We start from the raw sequence: 12,998 nt of genomic DNA, 5'->3' as shown, positions 1-12,998 counted from the left end.
GTACTTCCAGGTACACTGTTATAAATGAGCCTCCAGCAGCATGAATATACATGCAGCACGGTGAGGGGACAGCACTGTGCTTTGATCTCCCCCTGTGTAGGCATTTACCATGTTTCTCAATGAAAATCACATTTTGTAATTCTTCTAGGATGTCAGATTAAGAGATTTTCTTCTGTATAATCTAAATGGAAAAAGTAGAAAAAATAAATTGCACTTAAAAACTGTATGGAGACGAAAACCCAGTATGTATTACCTATGTTAGTTATACATATATAGATTCTTGGTTTTCCTGCTGATTAAAGAACAATGAAAATCAATCTTGCCCTACAAGTCACAGGTGCTTCAAAGAGAACTGTGGATGAAATCCTACGGAAGGGATTCCCAGAGAGCTTTTGGGCGATTTCCATTTATTCTGAGAGGTTCTGGTCTATGGTTTAGTTCTCGCTTTACATTGTCAACATTTCTATCACACATCAGTTACCAAACATGGAAAAGTTGTTAATGGCTTTGAAAGCTAATGCAGGGTGGTAGTAATCATTTAAGGGGCTTATCTATCTGTCTTGGGCAACACAGAAACTGAGAAAAGGCAAACAGTACAAACGGTGGCCAGGGGATGGGAAATGGAGAGGGGACGAGGGAGGGGGGCCTCTGAAAAGCATTCCAGTCTGTTTGGTTCCTTCACAAATCCTAATGAGATAATAGCTCATCCAGTCAAGCCCATTCCTTACTTTCAGGAAGTGCCAAACAGGTAAATGAAGAAATTATTTGAAGAGGGATCATGATGGGTGTGTACTGTTTGTGATTCAGCTTGGAAGAAATGCAGATGCGAGTTTCTTTAGCTTGACTAGGATTGATTTCCCCTGACAGGGCTCTCCCAACTTCTGTGCTTGTTGGCCTGAGGTTTGCAGAACTGATAGTATTGATAGATAAAAGCCAGTACCAGTAGCTGACGGAAATGTGGAATAACTTAGCCTGGAGTAGCTATTGCACCATGTAGAAACAAATTGTTTCTTCCTTGACATTCAAACCACGTATTTACTTTTTACTTTTTAAACCTTCAGGATTCCATAAGGTGGCTCTTTTAAATAGAGGATCCATATATGTGTGTGTGTATATATGTGTGTGTATGTGTGTGTGTGTATTTGTCCTTTAAAAGGAAAGCTTTAAAAATATGTTATTTTATAAACACTCTAATTAAAAATGGAGAGGGTGAGTGAGAGAATTCTGTGACTGTACGTACATTTTTAGGGGGGCAGAATCTCAGAATTAGATATAAACAGTGGTCATGATGATAGTACTTGAAATGTACCTACCCTCCCCGACAGGTTCCTTTGCTAGATTTGCAGAAAGCATTTTATTCTGTTTCAAATATGCTATAGTCTGATGTATTCAAGGAAATGACAGTGAGGACTCCTTGGAGATAAACCATCTAATTGGTTAGATGTTGAACACTGACAATAGTGAGATAATGTTGGTCTGTTCCACTAAACAGTCATGATGGATGTAGCCATAGGTGGCTTCCATATAAACCTGTTTGCTCCTAAAAAAAAAATTAATTTAGTCCCTAGTGCTAGACTAGAAAGAGAATCACAGTGTACAGGGTCAACTTTCCCATGGTTCAGGTGAGAGAAGCCTTTCAAAACAGTTGCCGCATTAGACTCAGGGTTGGGGGACAGAGGGACCTCTCAAGGCCTGGCTCACTGTCAGTCCTAGTCACAGCTTGCTCCATGCCAGGATAAGTTGAAATGGAAAGATATGAGTGATGCAGAAATTCAACTGTGATTCAAAATTACCCTGTTAGGAGATTCCTGTGGAACATTAAGGGGCTTAGACAGAGCAGCATTCTGGATGTTGTGTGGGTAGTTAGAAAATCTACACCAGCCCAGGGCTTTAGGATCCTAAATAGTTGTTTGGAGGTGGCAGTGGCAAAATAGGAAATTTAGACTGGATTGAAAGACTTCTGGACTCTCTCAAATTATTTTTTTTATTTGAAATATGCTAATAGGATTATTGAGAGTTTCAGTTGCCTGGTGACAGCCCTCAAAAGGAAGATGAGGAACCGTAAGGTTTTAGCTGTTGGAACTTTTCTTTCTTTCTTTCTTCTCTTTCTCCCTTTCTCCCTCCCTCCTTCCCTCCTCCCCTCTGCCCTCTTATTCCTTCCTTCCTTCTTTCTTTCTCTTTCTTTCTTTCTTTCTTTTTCTTTCTTCTTTCTTTTCTTTCTCCCTTTCTCTCTCCCTCCTTCCCTCCCTCCCCCCTTTATTCTTCCTTCCTTCCTTCCTTCCTTCCCTCCCTCCTTTCTTCCTCCCTCCCTCCCTCCCTTCCTTCCTTCCTTCCTTCCTTCCTTTCTTTCTTTCTTTCTTTTCTCTCTTCTCTCTCTCTCTCTCTCTCTCTCTCTCTCTCGGTGGCAGGGGCAGTAGTGGGAAGGTTATTTGAAGTGTTTTGTGGAATAAAACACATAAAGATTAAAAAGCAAGGCAACTAAGATGGAAATAGTACTTGGAAAACATGATGTTTAATAAATGTTAATGTTTCTTGAAAAAGTTTTGGGAACAAAAGACACCAAGCATATAAAAAGTTTTTAAAAATCTCAGTCTTCTACCCTATGTACAGGTGTGTGTGTTTGTGTGTGTTGTGTGTAAAATCTAATTAGAGAGCAAAAGTAAGAATTTTAACAACTATATTTTATAAACTAAAAGCAGAGTTCTCCACCTTCTTTTCACCCTGTTAAGTACTTGAGAATTGAAAGGTAAGTGGAAATGGCATAGGAACTGGGATATTAATTTCAGTCAGTGGTTGTTGGCTGGTGATTTATAGCTTTAATATAAATGAAGAGTTAATTCCCAAGGGATGACATACTTTTAACTTTTTTTGTAACCCCCAAGATAAAATAGAGACAGATTAAGTGTAAGGAAGAATTTGATTCTAAGAATTTTAAGGCCCTGGAATATGCTGCTGAGAAAGTTGTATAATTTACTAGAATTTGTGGGTTTCCTTTTGCTTTAGTACTTCAATTATAGAGATTCACCTTTCTAAAGAGATTTTTTTTTTCCACCTTTCAAAAAAAGTATGTGAAGTCCCCTGGATTATGATCAATAGTAAAAGGCATACGGTTTGCCTGAGATTCAGACAGCTGTTCTCTACTCAAGTCCTACAAGTTTAATAATAATGTAATTTCCACTCGTTATCCAAATAAACCTCTTTTTTAAACAATTAGGGTTTAACCAAATATGGATTATAAAGGCACTGTTTTGGAATTTTAAAAAATCTAAAGTTTGATATTTTTCTAACTAATCTTTCTCTTTTATCCACTGTGCCTGAAAGCTAGTCTGTAGTCTACAGCCGTTCCTGAAGTTTGCATTCAACTTTCAGCCATGCACAGCATCAGGGAACCTTAGGGTGCAGAATTCTTGGAAGTCAAACATCTCCTCAGCTGTCTCTACTATTTATTCCCTCTTATGATAACTAAAAGAAGAATTGTTGTGTGTAAGGTAAAAAGAAAAAGGAAGCTCCACCCTGCTCCCTTTTATCCTCTTATCTGTAGCACAGAAGCAGAAAGAGAAAGAAATACTGAGATCTTGCTGAAAGTTTGTTGTTTCCCTGTCAGAAAGCCTTCCATCCTGGGGCTGGAGGAGGGGGCTGAGCAGTTTCTTGATTCCTCTTGCTCAGCTTGGAGACAGTTCTGATGTGGAGGCTGCTGAAGGTTTTATTAGTTTAGCACCTCTGTGTGGTGTTAGTGTCTGCTTTAGCTTTGAGCATCTTAGCAATTGAGAAATTATCTTCTTTGAGGGCCTGAGTCTTTTATAACAGAATATTTTGAACACAGACAAACAAATTTCCTCTCAGTTGACCTCTCAGGGTTAAAAAAATGGTTCTGCTGTTGAAGCTGGCATGCAGCAAAAACCCTGGTTGCGGAAATGTCCCTGTCTGGTACTGGAGAGCGGGTAGCATAACCTTCAGGGGAAAAATGATCCCCACTAACTAGGAGTAGCGCTCTGAAAAGCGACAAGATGAAAATTCATTTTTAAAATCCAAGAGGGATCAACCCAGGTGGGGCTCATGCTGGCCTTGCCTTTGCACTTACTGCAACTTCACAGACACAAAGTGCACATCTTGAAGTTCTGTCCTATGTGAGGAACCATCTCTCAGTCATGCAAATAATTCCAGTTTTAATTTTAGCTTCTAACTAGATCTGACTAGAGGTGTGTCCTGATTTTAGTTATTCAGCTCACCTTGCTTTCATCTTGGGATTTAAACTTCCATTAGAATAACTACTGTAGGCTTTTGACTTTTAATGTGATTTCATGTAACGCTACCAAACAACAATACCTAGTATTTATTTAGTGCTTTTTTTTTAAAGCTCAAAGTAATTGATGTGCTTTTACTTATTTAATCCTCTTAATATCCTATGAGGAATACTAGAAGTAGGCCTTATTATCTCCATTCTGTAAAGAAATGGAGTTACAAAATAGGGAGTTTGTGAATGGTCTATGAGTTCCAAGTGCACACATGATGATTTTTCAGTTTTCTTGCCTTGCCTTCTCAGGGGACCTTGTTGCCTTGCTATATGCTATAAATATATTATACAGTGTATAGTTTTACTATTCTCAGGTCCATCAAGTTTAATGGGGTAGCCTGGCATGGTTCCTAGAGCAAGATCATGTATATGATAAATATTACTTTATAAGATGATGTATTTTGGCTTGAATATGGTTTTCAGTTAAAAAATGCAACAAAAGGAATATGTTTCATTTAATTTTGTTTCACCAGCACCTAACGTGCTGCCTGGCACATAGTAGGCACTCAATAAATATTTGTTAAACAAATGAAAGTACCTCATTAAAAGGTAACATGATAAAGAACAAAAGACCATTAAGGCAAATAAGAGGAAGTACTACTTCACTCAGCAGGAAGTGCTTAAATAGGACAACCTACCTCCACCATAAATCCCTTGGTTCTTGTTGAGTATCAGCCACTGACCTGGGTAGAATGTAGCTCCAACCAAGTGCTCTGACTTATGGAACCATTGATTTTGGGAGCTCAAAGCGCCATTTGAAATTATTTAAGCCTTTTCCTTCTTTAGTTTTTTCTTTTTTTAATAGATGAGGCAATTGAGATTGTATTTCATCTTGGTTTTGGGAAATAGAAATTAGCACACAGGCAAATTTACTTTTAAATTGCTTTATTGAATTATCTGGGAGGCATATCTTTTTAAAATTTATATGGAACAATTTGTGAGACTGAGGCACAGAAAGTTTAAATGACTCTTTGGGATTACACAGAGAATCCATGGCATAATCCAAAAGGGTCATATTTTGTGACTATTTCATAGCAAACAGACACCAGTGTGAGAATCATCCTTTTCAAACATCATGCCCCTTGTATTACAAAATGTCTCTAGCTCAAAATATATTATGAAATTCTCAAAACTCCTTAAAAATTAATTTAACTTTAATTTGGCATCACCATCCACATAAGTAACCAGAGCAAAATTCTCAGCGGCATCCTGGTTAGCCCTCTCTTCCTCCCTATAATCCAGTCAGTTACCAAATCCTGCTAATTCCAATTCTGTCTTTTGAATTTGCCTGGTTTGCTACATTAGTCAATCCCAACTGTTCTTCTCTGCTTTCTGTCCCTCCTTTAATCAGTTCTCCACACTTAAGCTTTCTAACATGTAACCGCAATAATGTTTCTCCTCTGCTTAAAATCCTTCAATGGCTCCCTGTTGTCCACACAATAAAGTGATATGTCCTTTTCAGAGCATGCACAGCCCTGCCTCTTTTGCCTTCTGCTCTTCATACCACTCTCACATTCTGCTCTTCTCGTTATATGGTACAGCAGTAGCCACAACTTACCTATCTACGCCTCCTGAACACTCTCCGTTTCTCTGTCACCTCCACACTGTGGCAAAGGCTTCTCCTTCTGCTAAAATGCTGCCGTTCTTCAAGCCACCTGGCAAGCTGTCTTCATCCTTGCTAAGGGTCCCATTGCAGTGGGCGCCTCTGAAGAGCCTCTCATTCAGCTCTAACTTGAATTGTATGATCCTCCTCAGAGAAACAATGTCCTACTCACTGTTGAGAGTGATATTTATGATTTTCCATCACATCAATGCAAATATCATGGCTTCTAATAATTCATTTATTCCTTCAGTGAGTATTTATTGAGGGCCTAAGACATATCAGACATGATCCCAGCCTTCCTTATTTTACTAGGGGGAGAAAGAAAATTAACTCAGGTGCACTGAACTCACAAGTGGAAAAGAACATGAGTCCGTGGGAGCCCAGAAGACAGGTGTCAAATAGATGGACCAGCTCAGGGAAGCCCCCTTAGGAAAGGTCATTCTTGAGCTGAATTTTGAAGAATGAATAGGAGTTAGATATATGAAGAAGTAGAGGGATGGGTGTTGCAGGCAGAATAAAAAACATTTGTGCAAGCAAATACTGAGGTGCCTAACTCCCTCAGGAACAAGGTTGGTGTGGTTAGATGGACATGTGGGGAGGAGTGTGGTGGGGGATGGGACTTGAGAGGTAGGTGGATGCCAGACCATGAAGGCCCCCATGTGCTAGATTGAGAAATTTGAACTTCATTGTAACAGTTATTGAGAACTATTGGAGGATTTTATGTAGAAAGATGAGAAGCTTGAATGTGCTGTGAAAGGTTATTATGGTAGTAGTGTACAGGATAAACGTGGGGTTGGGTCATAGATGACAGGGCAGGGGTTTGGGGCAGTTTAGATGGCCTAAAGGAAGGAATGCTAGTGTAATTAAAACAAGAAGTTAAATTTTGATATAAGGCCGTGGCAATGTGGGTAGAATCAAGAGATATTAAGGAGGTAGACTAGAGAGCTTGGTTACTGATGGGATGAGGCAACTGAATCAAAGGGGAGAGTTCAACATGACTGCCAGTTTATTGCTTTTAGCAACTTGTGGAGCACTGAACATTAATTAGGTTCCTACCCTATCCTATATTATTTTAAAATCTTGCTGGTTTTAAAAACGTTTAGCAGTAGAATAATGTTAAACATCATTCTGAAAACCCAACTAATGTTGATTTTGTGTGGTGTTCTTTAGCTCACCAAAACTTAGTGGCTGAAAACAACAATTTATTAATATGTCTCCTGGGTCTGGGGTTGAGACTCAGCAAGGCAGTTCTCACTTGGGATTCTTTAGCCAGTGCACCTAGATGGAGTTGAAGCTAGAGCCACTCGAAGGCTCCCTGACTTCCATGTCTGGTGCTAGGCTGCAATGACTGGATTGCTTGGATATTTCTTTCTCAGGTTGGCCTCTTCACATGGCTGTCTTGGGTTTCTCAGATCACCCATTCTCAGAGTCAGCATTTTCAGAGTAGTTGGACAGAGTGGTTGGCTCCCTCCAGAAGTGTGTTCCAAGAAACCAGGTGGAGCTACAAATCTTCTTATAACATAATCTTAGAAGTCATATTGTATCATATTCTATTGATTAAAATAGTCATCAAATAGATTCAAAGGGGTGAATGAATAGACTCCAGCTCTCAAAGGAGGAATTGTTGTTTATATAGAGAACATCTTTACAGAACAAGCTGCTACAATTCTTTTTAAGTAAATCAATATGACTTTCACCTTTCCCCTTAAATATTTTTCTGTATCCTAATGATAAAAGAATTACAGGACTGCTTTTTATTTAAAAACAAAAGATGTTTTCCAACTCTTGGGAATATTTACATGATATTTTTTCTATTTAACATTATAGCCAAGCCTACTACTTCTAACCCATGCAATTCCTATCACTTTTCCATAATCACACACAAGAAATCTTCTTTTATCTAATACTCTCTAATTGGAAACAGGCTTACCTTTTAAGAAGAAAAAAGTAATTGCAATGTTTACTTTTCCCATTCTTCTCCAAGTCAAGGATAGCATATGAACTAAAGCAACGAAAAACACATTAAAAACATTATTAACCCTAATAGAGGATCTCTATAAAAGGCTCTATTAAAAACTATTAGTAGTTAAGGTGAAAGTCTAGTTTTCTGCCTTTTTTTGTTAAAAACAAAAGTCCCATGGACTGTGAGTGGGATATTCCAGTATTCATTCAACCAATATTTATTACAGATCACTCTGTTCCAGGCATCATGCTAGGCAGAGTAGTTTTACTCTTTTCCAGGGACCTCACTATATGCTTTCTTATTTAGAGTGGATTTTTTTTTCAATTTATTTTTTATGGAGGTCTTATATGGTGTTAGGTACTAAATAGTACTTTGAACTTTCTATGAAACATGATAATAAGAATGTAGCTAGTCCTTGCATGTCAATGGAGCCATATGAGATTGTTTTATGGTGTCTCGAAGTTTTGAAAAAGTGCTCCAAAACAATAAATGCAATATTTCCATTTTCTATGTGTGGTTATTTACAACAAGCCTGCCATTATGCAGAATGAGGGAATTCTTTCTTCAGTTCCCTTTAAGTGCTGTTGATATTTATAGTGTTAGTTTTTCCTGCAAATAAATTCCTTAAACAACTAGGCAAACTGTTCACTTTTCTCCAGAATGATTTTTAGCCAGGAAAATGGGGCACATTTTAGGAAGAGGATTTTCTTTGCAGGGATTTTGTTCTGACTGAATAACCAGATGGAGAGTCACGGATTTGAAAATGTTTAGTTGAGCAATTCGGCATTCTCTACTGGGTTCCACAGTAGGATGCCAAATAAAAATCACAATTTAAGCTGTTATGAATTAATGAGAGTCTACAATACACATACCTACTCATTCTAACCCAGACCTAAATGTGCATGCATTGTGCATAAATACATCTGAGGATAAACATAGATCCAAATGTACATTAGCCTCCAGTTAGTTAACCATGGTTAAGTTTGGAAAAGTGCTTCCATTATGTAAAACAAAAAACAAAAAACACTCTACTTAGAAGCTTAATCCTGCCATAAAAATTGATTGAAATTTGGCAAAAAAGGAAATAAATAAATGTAATCAAATTAACCACATTTTATTAAAAGCGAAACTATCATGTTTAATGCTTCTGGCATTGTGCCTTAAGTAAATTAGTCCTCTTTGGAGTACCTGTTTATTTTTCATGTGCAATAATTGTAAATTCTTATGCTGTGACTCTTGCAGGACAAATGGATTATTTTGAGTTGTTTTAAAGATAAGGGTATCAACTCAATGTTGTCATAATGAGCCAGACTGTATCAGGGGTGGGGGATGGGGAACCTCTCCCTGGGAAAGATTAGATGCTTTAAGAAGCAGCATGAATTCTTCTAGGCCTCTAAGGTGTCATTAAGAAATCACTGTTTGGGGGCCCTAAACTACCACTGCCTCAATTGTATGCTAGGCACTAGGAATTCCTAATGAAGGCTGGTTGATACATAGTAAAAGGAATAGGGAGATATTTTTTCTCCCAAGTAGTTACTCATACTCTATTGCTGAGTCTTTAAGCTGTTGGAACTATGATTTCAGACTCCACAGAGCAGATATTTCATTATTCACACCTACACAGCTGGATTTAAGTCAGTGTTGGTTGCTATTTCCATGCTTGAATTGGTGAGGGCACTGTGGATATAAGGAGCTTACTTTAAAAGATTAAATTTTTTCCACACAAACCATATACTGGACTGGCTTTCCACATTAGTAAAGTTGCCTATTTCCTGCTCATCTGGATAGAGATAGCATCAGAAGTTATATTGAATAAAATAGGGACACAGTCAACATTTTCAAATGCATGCTATTGCTAGAGACTCCCGTGGGAAATGCCTAACCCTGCTGTAGAATTGTCAATATACATAGTGTTTCTGGGGAAAACAAAATAGGAGAGAAACCCTTTTGTCCCTTCACCTTCTAATCTTTATAATACCAATCACAGAGGTAACCCTTGGAAGAGAATAAGTGATGAATAGGTTCAGGTTATCTCTTAGTTGAAACAGTTAAAGATGTAACTTTGAACACACTGAAAGTGTTCGAATTTCTAAAACATGGTTTTATGAATTTAATAATTTGACTTCTTTTTGATTGTCAGTAGAATCAATACAACTTAGGAAATACCCCTAATTTGCCAAAATGAAGATATGAGACATATTCTACAAGGATTTGGTCATTATAACTTTTAAGTGAGATAGAATTACTATTCAAATGCCTTCTTTGGATTTATTTGGAAACACAGCGGATAGCTTTTACAATGAATTCTTTTGAAGTGTGGGCCATACAGAGTTTAAGAATATATTCTAAAATATTTAATCTATGTGTCAATGTAATTAAATACCCAAGCTACTGTAGGAACCAGAGTTATAAGTAATAATCTCCTCTAAATCCAAATGCTCTTTTAAATTCTAATTTTAGTAAGTTTCATCACCAGTGTTACTCTCTCTGCTTTCTTTTATCTGCACCCTTGGTTTTGCTATTTTGCATTTGAAAATGTCACTTCACCTGTATCCTTATTTTATTTTATTTTTTGAGACAGAGTCTTACTTTCTTACCTGGGCTAGAGTGCCGTGGTGTCAGCCTAGCTCACAGCAACCTCAAACTCCTGGGCTCAAGGGATCCTCCTGCCTCAGCCTCTCCCAGGTAGCTGGGACTATAGGCACATGCTACCATGCCTGGCTAATTTTTTCTGTTTTTAGTTGTTTGGCTAATATCTTTCTATTTATAGTAGAGACAGGGTCTCACTCTTGCTCAGGCTGCTCTTGAACTCCTGAGCTCAAGCAATCCTCCCGCCTTGGCCTCCCAGAGTGCTAGGATTACAGGGGTGAGCCACCGCACCTGGCCCACCTGTATCCTTAGATAGTTCTGAGAATTTCCATCTTAGTGTACCACTCACCTCTCTAGTTTATCTTTCTTCTTCCTCTTCCTAGGATTTTCTTCTGCTGCTCTCCCTCAAATGTCTTTGTTTAAATGTATCATATTTTTTTCTTTTATTCTTAATTTTTCTTGTGTCCTAAGAAATTGTTGCTTACTCCAAGGTCAAATTTTGATATGTTGCATTTTCATTATCATCCAGCTAAAAATATTTTCCCATTTCTGTTATGATTTCTTCTTTGGGACATGAGTAATTTTGAACTGTGTTCAATCGTTAATTTCCAAGTATTTAAGGGATTTTTCCAGATATTTGTCTACTATTGATATTTAATTTAATTCTGTTTTGGTCAGAGAATATATTCCAATCTCAATCCCATCAAATTTCTTAAGTCTAATTTTATGACTCAGCATATGGTCTATTTTGGTAAATGCTTCACATACACTTGAAAAGAATGTGTATTTTGCAATTGTTAAGTTGAGAATTTTATAAATGCCATATGATCAAGTTGGTTGATGATATTCAGGTCTTTTATAAACTTACTAATTTTCTGTCTTCAACTAATTATTATATTTATGAGTTTGTCTATTTCTACTTTCATTTCTGTCAGTTATTCCTTCATGTATTTTGAAGCTCTGTTATTAGGTGAACACACATTTAGAATTGTTGTGTTTTTTGATGAATTGAATCATTTATCATTATAAAATATCTCTTTATTGTTTATAATATTCTTTATTCTGAAGCTGACATTGTCTAATATTAATATAATGATTTCTGGTTTTTAAAATAAGTAGTGTTCGTATAATATATCTTTCTTGTCTTTTTAGCCTATCTATGTTTTTATATTTAAAGCAGATTTCTTCTGGACAGCATGTAATTAAGGCTTATTTTTAATTTAATTGATCTTCTGCCATGTAATTGCAATTTTTAAACCCCCTACATTTAATGTAATTATTGATATGTTTGAATTGAAAATTACTATGTTATAGATTGTTTTCTTTTTGTTTCACCTTTATTTGTTCCCCTTTCCTTCTATTCTTGCATTCTTTTGGATTATTTTTTATTATTGCATTTTAACATCCTTATCACCCCATTAGCTATATGCTTTTGCTTTGTTTTTTAAGCAATTGCTTTATAGTTTCCAATACATTTTTACTTTGTTAGTCTACCTTCAAACATTGTACCACATTTTATATTATTTAAGAACCTTAACACAGCATACAATCATCTCTCAGGATCCAAGGTGGGCTGGTTCCAGGACCTCTCCCCCACAGATACCAAAATCCATGGATTCTCAAGTCTCTTACATAAAATGGCATTATATTTACATAAAACTGACACGTATCTTCTGATAGACTCTAAATAATCCCTAGATTACTTATGACATGTAATACAATGTAAACACTATGTAAATAGTTGTTATACTATATTGGTTTTTATTTGTATTTTTTGTTGTTTTGTTATTTTCTTTTTTTTTTTTCTTTTTTGTAAATATTTTTGATCTGCAGTTGGTGAAATCTGAGGATATGGACCCTGCAGGTACTGACGGCCAACTATATTTCCATTTTTCCACTCCGATTCTTTGTGCTATTGCTGTCATGAAGCTTACTTATGCATACGTTATGAGCCCCACCACACATTGTTATTATTTTTGCTTTCAACAGTCTATTGTTGTTTAAATAAATTTAAAAATAAGAATTCTCTTACATTTACTCACATATTTATCATTTCTGATGTTCTTTATTTCCTTGTGTAGATCCAAATTTGCATCTGGTATCATTTTCCTTTTGCTTGTAGGACCCCCTTTAATATTTCTTATAGTATAGGGGTACTGACAGTGAATGCTCTCAAATACTGTCTGAAAAAGTATTTATTACTTTTGGTTTCTTTAAAGATATTTTTCTCTGAGTATAGAAATCTAGGTTGGCATATTTCTTCCATCAGTAGTTGAAAGATGTTTACCTATTGCTTTTGGCTTAGAATTTCTGATAAGAATACTTCTGTCACTTTTATCTTTGTACATAATATGTTTTTTTGTTGGGGACTACATTTAAGATTTTCTCTTTATCATTGCTTTATAGCAATTTGTGTATGATTTTCCTTGTAGTGGTTTTCTTTATTCTGCCTAGGATTTTTTGAACTTTTTAAATAGGTAATTTATAATTTTCCATTAAATCTTTGATTGTATTTATTACAGCTGTTTTAAAGCCCTTGTTTGCTAATT

General features: G+C 36.5%; 1 protein-coding gene across 2 annotated transcripts in view; it reads left to right on the top strand.

Annotated features, from left to right (window-relative positions):
* SLC25A21 (solute carrier family 25 member 21) overlaps positions 1-12,998 on the top strand; it is a 454,686-nt gene that overhangs the window by 215,192 nt on the left and 226,496 nt on the right. The window lies entirely within an intron of this gene.

The sequence above is a fragment of the Eulemur rufifrons genome, chromosome 2 (assembly GCF_041146395.1).
Source record: "Eulemur rufifrons isolate Redbay chromosome 2, OSU_ERuf_1, whole genome shotgun sequence".
Lineage (NCBI taxonomy): Eukaryota > Metazoa > Chordata > Mammalia > Primates > Lemuridae > Eulemur > Eulemur rufifrons.
The sequence above is the reverse complement of the archived record's forward strand: the minus strand, read 5'-3'. Positions and strand labels throughout refer to the sequence as shown.